We start from the raw sequence: 21,780 nt of genomic DNA on the forward strand, positions 1-21,780 counted from the left end.
CTTTGAGAGCAGAATCAACAATTCCAAAACAAATCCATGGCCAGCTGCCCTGTTAACATGAAATGCTTTTATGCAGGGTGTGGAACACAAATCAATTTAAGCCCAGTTATGTTGAATTGAGAGACTGTTACTGCCCTTTCCAGTGCATTCACTGATTCAAAGACAGCTCATCTTGCTTGACCTTCCTGAGGGATGTGAATAAATCACAAACACAAATGGATGAACAATTTTAAAGAGTCTCATGCTATATTGCCTATGGACACTGTTTCTCTAGCATGATCATTTTCTAGTTCATTTACTCTTAATGTTAACACTAGTAATAGACAATCCATTTACCTTTTATTTCAATGAAAGAGTAAATATCAGACCATAAGATTTAAATCCCTCCCTTACAAGAATTCGTATAACGTAAGTTATTTAAAATGTAAAGTCTCTCACACCAGCTAATAAGTGGATAAACAAGCATTTTTTTGAAAAGGTTTTCCTAACTCAAATCCAACATGAAACGAAAAGCCCAACAGTTTCTCCAAAGAAATATGCAAAACCAAAATAACACGTTACTGTAAATCAGAGAAAAAAATATGCTCAACTCAGACTACATAATAACCCCATAATAAATGTTAGAGTCACAGGAAATAGAGTATTTGATCTTGCATCCTGTCAGTTTCCAAATACAATACATCTGGCCAAATAAAATCTCAGAAGTCCTTTCAAGTTGATCAGCTAAGTATATACACAAATTCATCAGGTAATTTTTTTTTTCTACCTCTTACCAATTCTCTCCATAAATTGCACAGACTTCTGTTTGTGACTAAATTTGCAGATCAAATCATACCATTAATAAGGTCTATACTATGTAATAATGGCACAGGACATACACAGATAGAATCTGCATTTGGAGGCCAAAACATTTCATTTCTTTATTTGAAAACTGCATGAACTTAAAGGTATTCAAAACAATATGTCTCTATACACAACAGCTTAATGCTTAAAAAAGATACAACAGTTTTATGGTATTCAGAGCTTTTAACACTTACTCATTAAAAATAGTTATAATTGCTATGACCCTTTGCTACTATTCTAGGGGTGAACTTGTATTAGTAAGAAAGCAAGGCTAGAAATTGAATAATTTATGACTAAAATATCTCAAATGTTGGCGGCATTTCCAAAAGAACATCATCTTTAGTTTGACTAAGTGCTTGCCTTTTTTCTCTCCTTTTGTGGTAGTATTTATCAACTTTATCTTTAATTTTTGTTTTGTATTCCAAGGAAGCACATTCCAAAAACAACCAGGAAAAAAGGCTTTTTTTTTTTCAAAGCAGCTTACAGCTTAAATGCCCAGCATTCAAAAACAGATGCTAATAAACAGTACAGAAATTTCAACAACTATTAGTAAATTTGAACACATATTTTAGTATAGTCTTTCTCTTTTAAATTTAATTTATTCACATTTTAATCTCCTCAGGTGTCTTCTTGGGGCTCCAGGTGAAAACACTATATGCAGGGAAGAGTGAGTACAATTCTCTTTGAAATCTATTAAAACAGAACTTTAAATCACTTACTTGCCATTGGAACCAGGAGATACACTGGAGTACTGCATTTGGAAAAAAATATGTCTACAACAATACTACAAGATGTGTAAAATTTGTCTGAACTTCATTTTAATATTAGTATGAAAAGGTTGGATTTTTATTTTTCTTTATCTTGTTTTAGTTTGTTTTTTAAGAGAGAGAAAAAATGAGAACTACCACATTCAGATGTCAGACCAAGAAGAAATCAGTTAAAACAGTCCATACAGAAATTCAAGTGTAATTCACTTTTGGAAAGGATACAAAAGTCTCAAAAGATTAATAATGGGAGGTTAAGTGCAGCATTTTTCATTGAAAATTGTATGTCAGCCACATAATGCAAACATATTGCTATGTAAAGTCCACTGAAATAGAGTATTAAAAAGTCAGACAGTAAAATTACTATTTTAATGGCATTTTGTTCTGATTCCCAAATACCAGCATCCTAATCCTAAATCCCTAAGAGTAATTAGTTTCCTAGTCTCCTCTCTCCTACACTTAAATTTACTCCTGTGAACCGTATCTCTGAGATGAATGGGCCTTTTCCCTGTTTGGGTTTTGGAAAGCCATCAGGTCCTGACTGTATTCTGGAGATCTGAGCATAAACTGTTGCAGAGTCAGTCATTTTTGAAGGGAAAAGATGGAACAGAAACTAAGTTTTTTGAAGTTTTGGGGTTTTTCCCCTATGTTGTTCCTGTTTTCCTACAACAGAAATAAGTAATAAAAGAATATAATTTTCCTTTGCTTGTGCCTGTTTCCCTCTTCCACAGAGGAAACCTAGCTGGCTACTTTGACCTACAGGCTGAAGTTTTAGCTGCATCAAGAGGAGATGAAATTAATCCCTCCCTAACTCATCTGTCTTTCCAACCTTCAAAAATCTTTACTGACCAGGTGAGACAAGGACAAGAAATAAGAGTGTGTTAGAATAGCTGAAGTAGCATTTGCAGAGACAGTATCTTTTTTCTTGTATCAGCAGATTAAGAGATATTGGAGGAAATAAAAGCTTTTTGACACTCCAAGCCTTTATTGGACTTGAAAAGTTCCAGAAAACATTAATCTAAGTACCAAATCGAAAACACTGGGTTTATGTAATTGACTTTGCTCCAGAACAATTAGACAAATTTTAGAAAAGGGGGCTAGATACCTACAGAGCAGAAAAAGCTTTTGGCAGGGCTAGAAGCAGTAAGTCATTTTTCCCAAGCATGAGGAATAAATACTCAGCACCTAGAGAACAGCTGAGAGCTAGGAGGTGATACTCAGGAAAAACAATATTCTGCCATAACACCAATGTCTTCACTGCACTTAGTATCTAATGAGATTTTTCTTTTAGCACTGATGTTAATTTTTAAAGGATTTTTTGCACTTTTCTTGAAAGACAAGACTACTAGAGGCTTTTTTTTCTTAAGGAAAATGCTCCTTTTCTGAGTCATTTTGTCCATCACTCATTGCCTGTGTAAGTTCAGTCTGATATATATAGATTTTGCCCACTCCAACAGCACTCAATGCACCGAATAATGCACACTGCATGTTGAAATTTTGACATATAGAATTGTCAAAAGAGTCCATACAACACTGCAAATGGAGAAACATCTCAACAGTTCTTAGTCCAAAGAACGTTTTCACCTTAGGACAAGTTTGCAGATGTTAAGGAGCAGGAGGAACAGCTAGGAAAAAATAGCTTTTGCAGTTGCTAGGGAACAGTTGGGAAACTTCTTTGAAGAAGTGATCTGTCTTATCTGAAGAGCAAGTAGCCTATGACATACTGTGTGTGCAAAAGAGCATTTAGCCATATCAGGGAGTCGAAGAAAGGTTTGGGTTGGAAGGGAATTTAAACATCATCTAGAGCCCCGTATCTTGGGAAAGAAAACAAATAAACAAACCAAAACCAACTACTCATACTGGCTTGTTTCTTGAAACCGCAGTACATGTTCTGGTCATGTTACTCTTTCAAATAAAGAGCCTTTGTTTGTTGAGAGCTATGCTCAGACTGGGGAGGTACTTTGTCTCCTCAGATCACACAGAGATAAATTTGAGAGCCTTAGGTTTCTAATGGCTGGAATACGTGGACTAAAATAAATCAGTGAAATGCACCCAGTCCCTAAGCCCTCAAAGCTAAATCCAAAATGTACCACCACCTTTTGTGGAAATTATGCTACATACAGCCAGAACAAGTTTGATAGCATGTCACATAAAATCAAGTGGCTAAGCGGCAATTGTCATCTATTCATGTATGTCAAACACCCCTCACAGAAAACAAAAACATTCTGAGTTTGTAATTTTTCTCCCTCTATGTAGGAATCACAACTTCATTAACACTTCACTCAAAGATATTATTACCACAGACAGCAATTTAGAAAGATTAATAAAACAGCAAAATAATTATTATTATTAAGACCTCTCCCATTTTCAATTAGTGCTATAAAGTCCTTTGATTCAATTACTATACAAAATTTTACAAATATGAGTGATATTTATCTTTTTAAAATATTATCTTAGAATATGTACAACTTAAATAATAGATACTAGTGTTTTGGCAGTTATTCATGATTAATTTCCTGAAGATCACAGAACCACAGAATGGTTAAGGTTGGAAGAGACCACAGAGGGCAATCTGGTCCAACCTCCCTCCTCAAGCAGGGTCAGTCTACACATTGACTCAGGAATGTGTCCAGATGGTGTCTGAATATCTCCATTGAGGAAGACTCCAAAAACTCTCTGGAAAATCTGTTTGAGTGCTCCGTCACTCTCATAATAAAGAAGTTCTTCCTCAAGTTCAGGTAGAACATTTCTGTTTCTCATTTTCTGCCTGTTCCCTCTTCTCCTGTTTTTTGGCACCACTGAGAAGATCCTGGCTCCATCCTCTTGGCACTCTCCCTTCAGATCCATACATTGATGGGGCCTCTCTCAGCCTTCTCCAGGCTAAACAGGCCCAGCTCAGACTTTCCCAAGAGAGGTGCTCCAGTCCCCTACACATCACAGCCCCTTGCTACAGGAGCTCCAGGTCCCTCTTGTACTGAGTAGCCAAAAAATGAGCACAGCACTCAAGATGTGGCCTCACTAAGACTCTCTAGCTGAGCAGAGGGGCAGGATCACCTTCCCTGACCTGCTGGCAATGCTCTTCTTAATGCACCCCAGGATTCCCTTGGGCTTCTGGGCCCCCAGGGCACTCTGCTGGCTCATCAACAGCTGCTTGTCCTCCAGGACCCCCAGGTCCCTCTCAGCAGACCTGCTTTCCAACAGGTCAGCCCCCAGCTTTTACTGGTGGGCAGGGTTATTCTTCCCCAGATGCACAACTCTGCACTTTTTGGGTTTCCAAAGGTTTTTCTCTGCCCATCTGGGAAACTCTTGGGATTACAGTGCATCTAACCTCCCAGCCTCACCAGAGCAAATGTCTTGCCAAAGTCACAGATTCTCCAAAAGACTTAAATGCTAAGCCGTGTTCAACACCACTCATTTGTGTTACCTCTGAAATCAAACTCAACAACACTCGAGAGGAGCTGGAAGGCAGAAAACAATATAAACTCACAGATAACAATCTAAACTCTTCACAGATTTCAGAATAAGGCAGCACATTTCCCTCTATATGAATCTTAATTCAGAAATTCAATGTTTTGGCATTTCTGACTAAATGAACTATTCTCATATTTCTCAAATCAAAAAATGTGGAGGTATATATATCATGGAAGATATAAACAAGCAGGTTGTGGACCTAGAATCTTTCCATGGAAATTCATGACTAACAACTTCTTCTTGTGATTGACAGTTCTGATAGATTCAGCTGAAGGCTGCTTTTAATGAAACCCCATTTTCCAGAGTGAGACCATTATGCTAGAATTATTTTTGTCCTCGTCTTAACTTCCAGCACAAAAAGGTCTCTCCTTTTCTCCTCCATCCTCAATATAATTTTAAATTGAAATACCAAACTCTTTTTACACAAGTTGGTCTACTGACTTTCAGTCAGCTTTGCAAAAGATATTTTCTTCAGCTTATGTAAAGCCAGCGTGATAGATCATTTTGAACAAAATAGGCCTTGGACAATTTCTAAAATAGACTGCTCTGTTCCAGTGAATAGGATATATTGGTCACACGACCTGCCATCTAGAAGCATTCCACTTGGTGTGTCAGATTCAAACAGACATTCAAATCCCAGCAAATCCAGTTTCCCTCTTTAAAGTGAGGATAAGCTTTGGATGATGACCAATTAGAAAACAAACTCGAAAAACATTTCAAACCCACATGAAGCGTTAACACTCACGAAGTGTTCCCTCAGAAGGGCATTGCACTTCTGAGCCTTCAGACGGCAACTTCAGAACCAACACTACCGAGTCCACACAGAGACATCCCAGCATCAGCTAGCTGAGTCTGAAGCTCTTTAGGTTACATAGCTGTGACACTTCTGTAGAGATTTAGGAGGGAAACAAAGAATGAGCTGTGTGTCCTGGGTCAGCAAACTGGACACCTACCCTTGCTGACACCCCAGGTTACAGTGACCATCAGGTGCCAGGGGTGTGAGAGCTCCCACTCCCAGGTGCTCAGGCTTTTTGTTGCCTCAGCCCACTGAAAAATTATTTCATTCCAGTGAGTTAAGGCTGTTTCAGCAAATAATATATTAAAATGCAGAAAAAGAAGAAGAGCATGAAGCATGCTGAGGTTTAAGATAAATGAGCAGTCTGCTTACCTGTCAGAAGTCATCTTAAAGGAGTCCATGAGGAAATACAGCTGTCTCATTATTAAAGGGTGAAAGATGACACTGATGTCAATAAAACACAAGGACTATGACACACAACTGGGATTTAAGAAATGATTCTTTACCAAGTCCTCTTTATTTATCTGCTATTCATCAAACAGCCCTTCCTTGAAGTTAACCATTTCCTCCAAGCCCTTACAAAACACAGTGTTGCAGGTTCACATCTTCTGTGCACTGTCCTTTGCAGATTAAAACTTTAAAACAAGATTGAGAAAATCTGCACTACAGCTGCATACTGGGCATCAAGAGCAGGGATTTGGTAGAAAAGGGCTGCAGAGGTGCCCTGAGATGGCCACAGCTGGCTCCAGGTGCCTCTGAAACCAGCATAAACAGCCCATCACCCCCAAAAACCTCGGGCAAGTTTAAAAGAGGTTTAAGAGTGCCTGTGCCAGCCACAAGAGGCAGGACACAGAGCACTGGAAGAAGCCCTGGGCAGGAGGGACTGCAGCCATGCTGAGGCAGCAACATCCCCAAGGGACTGCAGCTGTGGGGAACCCATGCCAGGGCAGCTGCACTCCCAAAGGCACTTTGGCCTGTGGGTCCTTCTCTAGAGCAGGACATGAAGAAGGAGAACAGTGGGGATAAACAATAAAATGAAGAGGAGCAAAACCAGGCAATTATAGCACGTGACCTCCCCTCCTGCACTTCACCTCCCCAAAGGCAGTGGGGAACACTGAACCTAATCTGAAGTGAAAATAAGGGAAGCCAAGACTAGGGAGGGGTTAGAATAGGTGTTTGGGTTAAACTGATCTTGGGGAAAGGAAAGGAAATGAAAGGAAAGCACTTGATTCTTTTAACTGTTTATATTCTTTCTTTTTGCTTCCCCTTCAATACCCCAATCCATGATCAGAGGTTTTTCCTAACTGATAAAAAATTAAATTCAACAAAGGTTCCCAGGTCACGAGTATTTTGCTTACAACAAACCACAAAACCCAAGAGACACAGATTACTCCTCCAGATTTCACACCAAGTATAAAAATACTAACCCTCAGCCTATTTGTCTGAATATTTGTACAAACCACCACTGGTACAATTATGGCAGTAGTGTACTCAAAAGCCTGGGTGAGAAGCAGCAGATTGCAGTAACATCCCATTAGGTTATCCTTCAACATATGTCTGAGCTAAATAGAGTTGAAAGTTCATCAAAACAGATTTCTCCAGACTGACCAGAACTGGGTCCATATCGTTACCCTACTTAGGAAGCACTGACATTGTAATTACTTCAGGCACCCATCTGGCACAAATCACAACATGATTTCATTTCAGATGGTCTCAGCTTTGTTTTTCTCTCAGCTAGACTGTGACACAAATGTGTGAATCTCATCATTTACAACACGAAAGCATACAATAGTGATTTCTGCCTCATGACTCTGAAAAGCTCTGGCAATTGCTAATGTCAGGAGATTTACTTTAAAATTCAAATCATGTTTTAATTGACAGTGAACTGGACATGCAATTCTTTGGTTTCTCTTCAATGACCTCACTCTAGCTCATAGGTGTTTCATATTTACAGACAACAATTGGCACAGTGCTTGGTAGATGTCAAATTCTGACTGAATTTAATCCAAAAGCTGAAGTCCTTAGTTCTCTAAATTAGGTCAAACAATCTAAAATAGTGCCGTGCATTTAGCTTTTTATTTTTTCAAGTTTTTCCACACGGAGGTTATTATAGTTGTTAAATTTATTATTTTGAAAGACTGGGGGGAAAAGAAAAAAGAAATTAAAGCAAGCAATTCTTGAATTACAGACACTGTAAGGAAAAAACTTGATCTTGAATTCAAAATGTTACCTAGTTTTTACTCAAAGGTGTTAGCTTTTTGATAACTCAAGATAGTAAACCCATACACTATTTTTTTTCTAAAAACCAGACAGTTGCAAGATGTTCACTTAAATTTTAGAAGGATAACTTCTCTTAAAATGTCACATAAATGCATACAATATCTGAGAGGCATTGCAAAAAAATCCTGCAAAATTAGTATAAGTGATCTGTGGTGACATTCAGTGACACAGGTTAAATATCAGATATCTGTAAAAGGCTTTTCCTTTTCTTACAAATTTCTTTAAAATCAGCATACTGCTATAGTCCAGTTTTCCAATGCACATCACACTGCTGACCATCAGTAAGCAATCAATTTGTTTCTGTTCCTCACTGCTATGCAGTTGCATTGTGTTTCATGACCTAAGAAATGGTTATAAAAACAATAGGGAACCCTATGGGAGGTAAGAATCAGAAGGTGTATTTTCCAAATTTTCATAGACCAGCTTTAGAAATCATCCTCAGTTTGAGGCTTGATAAGGTAGAAAGGGTCTGTTGGCAAAATTAACATTCTAGATCTTTGATCATCTATGGCAACACAAAAACGCACAAGCCAAGAAACATTCCTGTAGGAAACTCCTTCATTTGAAATATTCCATCAACAGGAGAGATCTTTCTTAACCTTGTGCTGGACAGTCCTTGCCATCTGATGTGATAGTGATATGCAGCTAACTGGTTTTGTTCTGATACATCAAATCACTGGAGATTTCCAGACCTGCTTGAACACTAACACCTTTCATTAGCCTGATCCCTGGACTTCTGAGGCCAAAACCAGAAAATAGGCCTTGACCTTCCCCAGGGCATTCCCAGCCTGGCTAAATAGCCTATACTAGCCTGGAGCATGAGAGCAGTGAAGTCACTTAGACCAGGATCTTTGCAAACACAGCTCCACTTCCTCCTAATGACGAGAAGCTGTTACTTGTGAGACTGAATGGGAACTGGAGGTGACAAGGCTGAATACTTGTAAGCAGCAGCTGTTTCTGTCATGCACATCAGCTCTGCTCTGCTTTAATCAGTGCAATTATACCTGAGAACCTCTTAAATGGACTGGGGGGCAAAGCTAAAGCAGTTTTATTGATGCTACAAACAATGAAAAAGGGTGTTTCTAAAAGGTAGTCCAGATGGCAGGTGAATCTGGGTCAGAGCTGCATCATATGCTCCCAGCTGGAATCTAGAGTATGAAGGCAGGAAAAAGTATTCCTTGCTGTAAATAAGAAAATTAAAGCTCTGCCTTTACATAAACAAGTTATCAGGAATTGATATCATTAGGAGGAAGCTGCATTGCAGAGAAATAGCCTTAGCATGTTTTTCAAAATAGAAATGTTTCTTAATTGAATATAAACTGTAAAACATAAAATTGCAATAGAGCTGTAGCAGAACATGCTTGAAGTTCTGACTGGTTGTATTTTAATTCAATAGGTTAGAAATCATAAAGGTCAAGTTTCTCCTAGACAGTAAAATGCTGCAGGAAAACTGTGATAGTTCAGTGATCTCTAATTGTCCTCCTGTCCTCATCACACTCCACAGTGCTTAGTTTTCTAGGAATGTTCATCATCATTACAGTCTCCTGAAGAGTTATTTCTGTGTTTCCCCAAATGACCTTCCTGCACGACCCTGCCTTTTTCAAGCTATTTCCCTTAGCTAAGGCACTCTTTTGACCCTCTCCTGGTACTTACTCTAGAGATCTAAACCCATCTTTACCCTTTCTCCCTCCTTAGGGATGTTTCAGATTCTCAGCAGCTATTCAAGACTTTTCTCCATAATGGCCACGCTACCCTGAACTCTTTCAAGACACTCTAAACAAAACTATTTTTTCAGTTCAAGCCTCCATTCCAGCATCCAGAAATGGTCCATGTATTTTTCCTCCTTTTTGTATCAGATGACATTCCTATGTCACCTTTTGAGCACTTGGGTGATCATTAAGCATTTTCATACAGAGCCCTGGTGCAATTCCTGGCATATTCTGGATTGGAAGAGTGGGTTATAGAGGATATAATATCCACACACAATCACCAGATTGCTCTGAGGTATGCCTCCAAAAGGCTTAAATTGTAAGGGAGTAAAAAAAGGGTGATATGGCAATGGGAAAAGAAAAATATGACATAAGCATTGCCTAATGCTGTTGCCCTGTTTGCAGCTACAGGATAGTGACTTGTCACTGATGTTGTATGCTTGAATCAGTCCAATGTGGCTGCTAAGCCTGCATTTTTGTCCCAACCATGCATTCCCATTCCTTCTCTGGCACATACCTGACCATGGTATGAATCATTTTATCTTGCTAGACCAGCAGAAAACCAGGAAAACCTTACTTCCTAAGAGAGCTTCTTCATCTCCATTTTCAGCTCTTCTCCACTCATCCTTTGTGAGAGATTCCTAATGCCAGGGTGGTCACAGTGCTGGCCAAGCTCACCCTATTGCCCCTTTTCAATTTTGTTCCCACCTGCCTCAAATTTCTGTAAATTATCCCAGCTGTGCTGGGCTGCCTCTGGCTTGATGCCAGATCCCCACCAAAGCTGCTCTATCAGTCCCTCCTCAGCTGGACAGGGGAGAAAAAATACATCAGAAGGCTCATGAATTGAGACAAGGACAGGGAAAGATCATTCACCAATTACTGTCATAATCTAAACAGATTCAGCTCAGGGAAATTAACTAATTTATTACCAATTAGATTGGAGTAGGAAAATGAAAAATAAAGCCAAATTTTAAAATACCTTCCACCCAGCCCAGCCTTCTTTCCAGACTCAATTTCACTCCATATTTTCTCTACCACAGGAGGGTATGAAATGGGAGCTGTGGTCAATTCATCACCCACTATCTCTGCCAATATTTCCTCCACAAGGAAGGACTCACACTCTTCCCCTGCTCCAGGGTGGGGTCCATCTTACAGGAGACCTTCATGAACTTCTCCAACACCAGTCCTTCCCAAAGGCTGCAGTTCTTCACTAACTGCTTCCCTTCCACAGGGTCACAAATCCTGCCAGCAAACCTGGCCCAATGGTTTAAGAGCAAAAACTTCCTGAAGTGGCAGAGTTATTCTGGATACAAACTTTCTACTCAAAGTAGGAACTTTCTAGAAGGCAGTTGTTCTGCTCCCTGGCTGGACTGTTTTGAAATAAAAAGGCAAATGTAATAAATACATGCATTTATTTCATTCAGTTAAAGACAGAGGTCCAAAATAGACTAAAAATAGGGTATACTGAAGAACATGCTGAATTCCCCTGTGAGTAAATATACATAGGGTGAAAAAGGGAATTCAATGCATGCTGACCTGTTGTACCTCCATGCTTTTTGAAGTCACACCATGTAGCAGTTTAATTGTTAAAAAATATTATTGCACAAGATCTACACAAAATCCACAAACACTATCAAAGAAACAATACATTTAAGAGAAAAAAAAGAATGCATTTGTTCTCTTCAACATATTATGCTTGACTGCCATACCTAAGTGTGGGCAAGTGTCAGACAGAAGTGTATTTTTGCTTTCCCTAGATCTTATTCAGTCCCTTTTCAAATGTCTCCTATTAATTTGAGGTGGGAGTTCTAGGCATAATTTGGTCCTTCAAGCTTTTAACAATTTTTAAGTCAGAATCTATGTGAAAATATGTAATTAGAAAGCACTGCAATAGTCCTGGTAAAACTGCACATCAATGCTGCCATCACTTCCAAACAGGAAAACCCCATTACCAGCTTAGAACATTGCCAAAATTTGACTGGGGCTTTTTAGTTGGTTGGTTGGTTTTTGGTAGGTTTCTTTCAGACTTTTTTTTTGTTCAGTATCTGTCCCTGGTGGAATCTTTTGGGGACATGGTTAAAGACTTTTTGGGAAAATTAGACTGGGAAGACATATTTTTTGCCCACAAATCTGGAAAAGATTACTGAATGTGAATGCCTCTGAAGACAGGGAGTGGGACAAGAAAATACAGGGGGGTACTGAAAGTACTTAACAAGCCTGGGATGACCTGGAGAAGGAAATTGTGACAGGAAAAGCAGAAATAAGAGGCTGAGACACACACATAAAAGATTGGAATGAATCACTTCCACATGTTGCCTGCTGTATGGCAGTGCCATGGACTGCAAGAGGCAATAAAGGATCCCACTGCCAGTCCCTGTGCTGCACTTCTGTCTGGCTCTCAAGGAATGTGAGCAGTCACACACTGTCAGCCATGGATCTGCCATTTTAACCTTCCCCACTGGTCTTTTAGGTAGATCTGTTCCCAGTTTTACTCTGCTGTAGCTGCCTGTGTCTCTGAAGACTCTGCTAGCAAACCCCACCACGTACACTCTTCACACCAGCGCCTGTTTTGGGGAATTTCCAGGAGTATCACACTGCAGCTAACATTGCTGTTTGCACCAAGTTTTGGAACCACTGGCACTCTTAGGATTTGATCTAAGGCACTCTGATCTTACTTTGGCCTCCCACAAGTGCTACTCTTCCTTTTCATCCTTTGATTCAGACACAAGCACTGCCTGGCGTGCCCCAAGGAGTTGCTACAACCCAACCCCACAGTATTCTACTGCCTCTTCCCAAACTTTTCCTTTCCTTGCAACAGGAACATTATCAGCAACAATATCAACATCTAAGAGCTCCCCTAGTGTGGGGTTCAATTTCCTCTGAAACATCTCAAATGCCAGGATAATTCCAAAGACATTCTTATTTAGTGATAGCTTCTAGCAGATACACAAAATTCTAGGTGCAGCCCAACTCTCCCTGTGGAAGAATCATATTTCTGGACTTAAAAGAGGAAAAAAAACCAAAACAAAACACCACAAAACAAACAAACAAACAAAAAACCAAACCAACAAAAAAAATCCCCACCAGCTCAACATACCTCCCTTTCCTTTCAGCCTGGACTGCTCAGTAGATATCTATTTTTTTATGAGTATTGACAGTCACTCTTTGCTCACTACTTGCCCTGTGTTAGTTTGTCTATTGAAAGATGCAGGTCTTCTGTTCTCTCACAGATAAACTAAAACAAGTTGCTAATTTAGTTGTCCTGATAGCTAATCTAATGATTCCAACTTTATGTGGAAAAGCTGCCTTCACTGGTTTCCTCCATGTTTTACAAATTTGATAAATATAAAAACATGCAACAGTTTCACTGCATGATTTAGCTTTTTCACAAATCAACATATTCCTGCTAGGAGACCTGTCAGTTTCCACAGGCAGAGCAGAGATACCCGAAGACTTTTAGCTCAGGATTCTCATTTGCTTCCTGGCTTTGATTAAGGGAAAACTAAAATGGTCTCTCTCTGCTGTTTCATTCTGAGATTAGGACATTTATCAAATACTTTTTTTAACTGGAATGATGATTATGGCTGACCACTGTACATTATAGTCTTCTTCACTTTTTTGGTCCATTTCAATATTTCTTCTTTTCCACATCTCATTTTCAAACATACTGCACACACTTTGTGCAGGGCTCAGTTGTAGAACGTTTTTATCTGGAAATAAAACCTTGTGTGTGAGGTTTTGCTGTCCTAATTCTACTGTTTTGTTAATCACACTTTTTAGTATCACCTTCCTTATCATGGCTATCACATTTCTTATTTCATCACTTAAAAATATTCCACACTTTGCTAAAGTAAATTGTTTACTCAATAAGCTATTGATAAGCAATTTTGCAAAGTACCAACAACGTTCAAGCCCTGTGCATTCAGATTTGGCCACATGCTACCTTTCCCCAGAGTACATATATCTTTCTGCACACTCAGAAACTTATTAACTTACCTCAGTAAATTCCTTGGATACCTGTTCCCATTTCTCAAATGCAAATAACCACTGTGAAGACATTGCCCATAGGTCTCTGTATGTTTAAATCATTAAATTCAGCTCTTCACTCACTGCCAGAAAACCACTTATAACTGGTGGAGGCAGGCACTGCTGCATCCTCTCTCAAATGGAGCTGTGCACATTCTTTTCCACAACAGGTACTCTATTCTTATACATCAATGTTTAATTTATGTATGGATATAACATACATAAAAATATATACGATAGAGAATTCCAGTTTTTAGTAGGAATTGTGTTGGCTTCAGTAATAATCTCTGCAAAAAACTCGAGCAATTAATTTTCAGCTGACAAAATCTTTACTGTCTTTTACCTAAACCAGCAAAGCATAATTCCAAGCTAATTAAAAGTCAGCCACATGCTGGCATGAACAATGATTGTTATCACTCTTTCCTGAATGCTGAATTATTTGCAACTTGTCCCCATTTGTTGAACTCCACCTCAGCTCTGTATTTGCCCATACAAATTGCAATTCCCTATTACCAGAAGATTCTCTGCTGGCCCATGGACCATTTGATGCTATCGTGGGCTGGTAGGACCAGCTCAGTCAGTGTTCAGCTTCAGTGAGGGACAGATGTGGTGTTTTACTCCTACAGCAAATAATTTGGCTGTCAAGGCATACAAAATTAATTCCAAGTGCAGGGGAAAAAATATACTCTCTGAAGTTGAAAAGCTTGCCAGAGGGAAAAGTAGCATTAATAAGGAACTCGTACTGCTCATTTGCTGCATGCAACTTTTCAATCTGTTTCTCAAAGCTCTGTAACAGCATGTCCAGAGAGAACTGAAAAGGCAGCTGGATGAAGCTGTCAGAAACAATGACCCAATAAAAAAGGTTCTTACCATTTGCCAGTGATGAGCACTAACACAGTCCTTCCCCACCCCCACAAAAATCAGTGGGAATGTCCTAAATCAGATTCTCCCTTTTTGTCAGCAATTCCCAGTTATCTAACTCATATGTACCCAGAACAACAAAGACCTCTTCCCACAGCAACATCAAGGAAAACAGCAGCTTCCAAAGAGGAAAACCATTGCCAGCACTTTTCTGTACATCAGGTGATTGGAGTTTGGGTTTGAAGCATAGAGTTAGGAGTGTGGTTTCCTCAGAATCTTCTGTTCTATCTCTAAAGTTATACCCAGAAAGTTTATGATGTTTGATCTTCCTGAAGTTATTGGCATAAAACCAAGAAAGAGCAGAGAAAGCACAAATGAAAATTACAGTAATATTATACAGGCAAGTGTGGAATTTGGAGCTCGTTGGGCTGACAATTTGGACTCTCATCACAATTGTGAAAAAAAAAAAAAAACTGAATAATTTCACATACATGAAAATCACTAAAAAATTATTTAACAAAAGAAAATCAACATATTTATATTTATATATATATATATATATAAATAAAAGAATTAGAAAACTCTGTAGTCTGCCAGATGGACATTTGAAGACACAGGTGGCAAGAACACCAAATCCTAAAAAGGAAAGGCAAGGGCTTAAGCAGGAGAGGAAGAAACCACATTTAAATTCTTGTCTCTCAGAGTGAAGCTCAGATTTAACTGAGGTTATGGGAGCTGAATAAAGGGGGAGGAATTTTTGGAGCAGTACAGACATGGAAATTAGTTTATCATGAAAAGAAGAGTGAGAGAAAGAAATAAAATATGGCAATGTATTTAGAGTCTTTTTTCTCTCAAGATTAAGTACAGACAGGCTACAATGGGATAATGCCAAAATTATAAATAAGAATATAAAAAGTAAGGGAGAGACACAACCAGGAAAAATTATTCAAGAAAAAGAATTTTAATAAAATGAAACATGACTGATTACAGCTTATTGTTTGAACAAATTTCTTTATTTCATAGGCACAGCTTGCACTTAAACTGGGTATGCTCATCATTTTGTGTATATCTCCAACCTTCTGTTTTGAATATTTTTACCATTAATTTGACCTGTAAGACTGTGCAGAGGATTGCTTAAAAGGCAAAGAGAAAGGATTTTTCCACTTTGATGGGAAGCAAAATAGATGCAGAAATTATGCAACTAACACATGTATACAAAACAATGAAAAAAAAACCCCAAACCATGGGCAGGTTTTTGCTAAATGCAACTATTAAATATATTTTTATTCAGTTAACAATAAGGTTTTTATTGATATTAAAATCATTATTATTATTTATTGGCATTAAAATTATTCCAGAATGGCTTTATTTAGGAATGAAAATTATTATCCACATGTCAAATAACTATTACCTTAGATCTTATTTGGAAAAGTATCCTATCAGCCTCTAGGGAAACAGAATAATTAGTCAAGTTGATATCAAATTCATTTCCAGAAATATTAAGACGTAGGTCACAAATAAGACTTTTATTTGTTATTTTAAGAGGAGGAAAAAATAATAAACATCTCACTTGTTAATAAATCCAGCTGCAAACAGCCCAAAACTAGGCAGCTTTATGCTTCAAAGTTATTCACACTTCACAAATAAAATTTTACCTTACCAAGGAGTAAGGAGAGAAACAACAGCTCTACTTTGTTATAGACCTTTATATCAAGATATTTACTGCCATCCTATTGCTGTCAAATCTGATTATAAACCAGGGATCAGCAAGCAAGAGATTAAAGGCTCATCTGAGAAAATGGAAAAAATGAAATTGATGCAAATTGTCCAGACTGTGTCAGTTTCACGGGAACAACCATCCAGATGGAGGGACTGTTGGAATACTGGAATTACAGATATGAGTACTCTCAGTCTCTCTCTGCCTTTGAAATGTACATGAAAACTGCTGGAATTGTTGAACAAATAGATATATACATATAGGTACAGACAGAGATAGATCGATCCAGTGTAAGACTCCTCACATTAACCAGCTTTGTGGAGCACAGGATCAGCATTATATTAAATGGAAATCCTTGTTGATCCTTAGGCTTTCTCTGCTCTTATTTGAGAATGTTTCTTTCCATAGGCACTCTTTGCATTCAATTTCTGTTCTGTAAGAAAAGGAAGCACTTATTGCTCTGCAGGCTGGCACACAGGTACTTAAGTTGCTACACGAGCACTAAGGTCATTTGAGTGTTTGCTTAACTGAATCTGCTTTTGAGAAGCCACAGCCCAGAAAGAAAAAAAAAAAAAAACTGGCTCAACACAAAAGACAAGAAATAAAGGTTTATTTACATAATCTCTAATGGATGGATGGCTGAAGGGTCAAAGAGCAAGATTTTATCACTCAACAAGAAAAAGGAACGTGTCTAACCTTAAAAAAATAAAAAACACAGTGCACTTTTCCAGATGCCACAATGAGATTTGCATTCCCCAATTACTGTCTACTGATTTCACAGTCAAGCATCCAGCTATGGGTTGGACATGAGATGGTGCAAGACAAAAATGGACATCCTTCAGCTGCCTGATGCTCTCTGAGACCAAGGTATTTATGAGCAGGTACAAATCCATTACAGAAGAGAAAATTGTCTCAACCCCTGTAAGCAAACAAAGTGATGTGTTTGAACTCCCCCCTCCCAAGAACAACACCTCAGAGAGGAAGGAGGCAGACCCACACAGAGGCACTCCATGCAGTGCCTAATTCTAATTTGGGGGCTACGTGGGCCCAAATCCATTCCTGTTCCTCCATGCACAAGAGCAGGTGCAAGTACAGTCAGGGCAATGTCTCTTATAGCAAGCAAGAGTCTCTCCCAGAAATGTGCTGGGTGTAGGAGTAGTGGATCATCAGGACAGAGCAAGTATAATTTCATTCTCTGTGAACTGCAAATGCAATTTCTTTTGCTGCATCCTGGGAAAAGTACAGCAGCAAAACTATCCTCCCACGGTGGATTTACTAAAGTGATTTTTTAAAAATGAATGGAAAGAGAGAAAAAGAAACCTCATGAAGAATAAAACTCCATTACTTGTATATATTTTCAATTATACTGTCTGAAATGGAGGTTCAACCTTGACATCATAAAGAATCTATTTTCTTTCAGCAATCAGTAAAGATATAAAAAAAAAAGAGTTCCGGGAGGGTGGGTGGTGTATCGCTACACAGAAAGCCAAAATAATCACTTTCCCTGTCTTCCCCATCCTCCCACATTTTCCTTTATGGGTTATTCTGCTTTTACTGCCTACATTCTTCACCTGAAGTCAAACCCTCTGTTTATGGCATCACAGTGGTTGCTGTGGAGGCTATTACGATGTACAAAGCCAAAAGTGATGATTCCAAGTTTGGACTGAGCAGTAGGTGTCTCATGAAATGTTTCTGAAGGAGTAGGAGATATTTAAAAAAAAATACAAACAGAATATATATTGAAAACCAAGTAATTAACTTCTTAAATGACTGTTTGCCATCAACTTCAATTATCACAACTGTTTTCAGATCTATTACTCCAATGGCTGTAGAGACTAAGTGCTGAACCACACATATGGAAGCAAGCACACAACAGGAGCAGGCAGAGCTAACACAGATGGCAGCAGAGCTCCCAGCCACGCTGCTCAGTGGTGCCTGCTGTGATTGCTGCACGTCTGCTGTGGCAAAAACACACAAACAGCAGAGTGTGGCAAACACAGGCACGCACTGCGCAGCGCTGCCCCGGCACTGAGAGCTCCTCGTGGCACCCGTGCCCTGCACGTTCTTCTGTGCCAGGTCCAGCTTCTGCAAGTTGTGACCAGAGAACACACATTCCTGAAAAAGCTATTAGTACAGAGCAATTCCTTCTACTGCATGGATTGGCTTCACATACCCTTTCTCAAACACAGACACATTCAGAAAAACAACTGTTGAAGTACAAATGCTAATTCTCAAGAAACACATAAAATATCAGACATGGGAGAAATCCGTCTTGGGGTTGCATCACAGGGTCAGCCATTGCCAAATTTTCACAATTTTGGTAGCACATAGAGTTCTTATTTTTCCTTATATTAGGAAAATCATAAATGACTTCTATTTACCAAACTAGTTTCTCAATCATCTTTTGCCCCTAGCCTTGAAACTTGAAGTATTTCCAGGACTGTAGGCTTCAAGGAAAACCACTGATCAAAGATTTCTGAATCATATCTGTACTGACAGAAGTTCTTACCCATCTACTTGTTAAAAAAAAACCTGCAAAGAGCAGTGGAACAAAGATAAAATCTGATGTCAGATTTGAAGAAAACAAAACAAAAAACAAACACTTGAGGACAAGAGAAGGAAGAGAAAATTTCAAAAATAAGACTTTGATGGCCACAGAGCTCAATGAAAGGTCTTATTAAAATATTATTAAGCAATGAAAGTGAGTCTCTAAACAATCTTTTACCATGAGTGCCTTGAGACTGCTGGTGGGCCAATGTATCTTATTACATGACTGCAGAAGCATTATTAAATTAATTATACCAAATAGCTGCATTAATTAGGATATGTGAAACAATGGCAGTTAATACCAAAAGTCATAATGTGCTTTTTAAAGAAAAACAGTACTCATTTATAGCAGGAAAATATATTACCAGCAAGGTTGTACTACTTCATACAGGCTATGTTACATGGAGATTCCTTACATAAGAATATTGACAAAAAATTGTGATATTTACTTGTAGGCTTGTACACAAGAAGATACCAGGACATAAAGATGCAGTGGAGCTGCTGGTTCTTTGTGAAATTCCTTAAGTCAGACACAGGGAACATCCAGAGAAACCCACCCACCCTATGGGCAGGGTGTCAAGTGGAACATCAGAACAAGCAATCTCATTACTGCCCCAAAGCTGGGGCCTTGTGGAGGATCAAAAAAACCAAAACCCAAAACAAACAAACCCAAACAGGACAAAACAAAAAAAACACGCACCCCACACAACTTCTCCTCCCTGCCCCTCCCCCACAAAAAAAAAAAAAAAAGTCCAGCATTGTCTTTCAGACTCTTTCTACAGTGACCAGAGACTTCAGTAATGCTACAATGACAATGGAACATCTCAGTTACTCAGGTTGCCAAGATCCTTCTCATCACAAACTCTTACCTCCACTCCTGATTTATGCACATAGTTGAAGGCCCACACAGCTGGCACACTCCTTTGTACTTCTCTAAAAGTTAACTAAGTGTCTAGGTGAACTCCAATAACAGACTGCAAGCCTGAAAGAGTTTGAATTATTTTTATTCAGAACACTATAGATTTAGCAAATTATTCGTTTTCCACAGCAGCTTTTCTGGAACATCCTAAAATAAGGCAGCTTTCATAATATTTTGCGAGTGGCACTTCAGTTCATCAGTGGAATCACTTCAGCACCACTTACTCTTGAACTTATTTCTAGGAAGATGCCTGTTATCTACAACTCCCACTTTTCCAAAATTATCAGGCCCTCTTTGGGTTTTTGATGTGAAAAGTTAACCAGTTGCCAGACTTTGTGCATGCCTTCCTTGGATGTTTTCAAGACTGGATTGAAGAAAGCCTTGAGCAACCTGATCTTATCTCACAGCTGACATAGAACAGGAGACTGGACTAGAGATGTTCCTTAGGATCCTTCCAACTTGAATCATTCTGTGCATTCCTCAGGTTTCCACTAGGCATGCTGAATACAATCAGAACTTATTGGATCTAAATATTTTAACTAGATTAAAAAAAAAAAAAACAACCCAAAATAAACAAACAAACCACCACCATCAAACATATACAATTGTGAAAATACATCAATAAATAATTTTGCCACTTTCCTCTTTTTATGCTAAGAAAATCATAAAACAGAGTTTGAGTTTGCAGAATACAAAAGCCTTGGGCTAAAAACATCCATCTGCCATCCAACTGGCATAGTCTTGGTGCAGAAATAAAAGGGAAAATAAGCTAGTCAAGGATGCTGCTTCAGCTTCACCCTCCCTGCAATGGAACAACTGTTCAATGCTGCTAAGAACTCTGAAAAACTCTCAGGTGTCACTTAATCATCTCTTCTGGGAGATCATTGGTGTCCCCTCTCCCTGAGTGCCAAAACAGAAGAATTCAGAAAGCCTGAAAAATCAGCTCACTGATCTGGTGCATACAGCAAGTAGCTACAGCCCACAAGATCAAACCCTTCCAAAATCAGCATCTCACTCCAGCCACTGCAGTTTCTGTAAGCTGATCCTTCTGCCACCTTCACACTAGCAATACAGTCCTCTCCCAAAAATCCAAGTAATTGAGCTGGGACTAGCTTTCCAGCCTGGACATGAAGAAAACAATGACTACCCACACAAACAAAAACCCCAACAATATTTGCTTCTGTTCTAAAGAGATTATTACCACTTCTCAGTGAAAAACAACAAGAAATCCTCCACAACTACACAATGAATAAAAACAGTGGTAAATTCTGTTTTGCTTCATTAGAACTTGCCTTTGTAGGCCAAATGCTCAAAGCAATTTAGGCTGCACCCAGCAGTACCATTAACACAAACAACTGACCACCCCTCAGGCAAGTTCAGTGTTAAATGAAATCAATAGCTGGACTGGGAGCAGTCCTGCCATGGAGAATATACACAAGTCCAACGTCATCAGGACTGGAAAAGACCGTGGTTCCCTAAAACACATACAGTGATCTAAAACAAAAAAAAAAGAAAACACTTTCTTCCAGTTTTTAAATGGATTTACAGGCTTGAATATATCTTGGCATTCCAAGTAGCCAGAAAGCAAAAATTTCACACCTCTAAGTTAAATAAAAAGTGAATATTGTGTTCCCATTCCCTCTAATTCAGGTTTGAAGGAACACATTACTGATGTCAGGACTTGATTAGGAAGATGTCTTATATTTAAAAATGATGCAGAAGTCTTGAAACATTCCACCCATTCCAGAACACAGCATCTCATCTGTTTTGCAGTCCTGCTGATACGAATGCAATGCAGGGGTCCCTTGATCTCTCTGTGTACAGCTTCTCATTACAGAACCTCCTCT

General features: G+C 38.8%; 1 protein-coding gene across 1 annotated transcript in view; it reads right to left on the reverse strand.

Moving 5' to 3' along the window:
• Positions 1 to 21,780, reverse strand: part of ZNF385D (zinc finger protein 385D) — a 414,757-nt gene that overhangs the window by 386,208 nt on the left and 6,769 nt on the right. The gene's annotated exons all lie outside the window — the stretch shown is intronic.

Source organism: Serinus canaria, chromosome 2 (assembly GCF_022539315.1).
Source record: "Serinus canaria isolate serCan28SL12 chromosome 2, serCan2020, whole genome shotgun sequence".
In the NCBI taxonomy this organism is placed as follows: Eukaryota; Metazoa; Chordata; class Aves; order Passeriformes; family Fringillidae; genus Serinus; species Serinus canaria.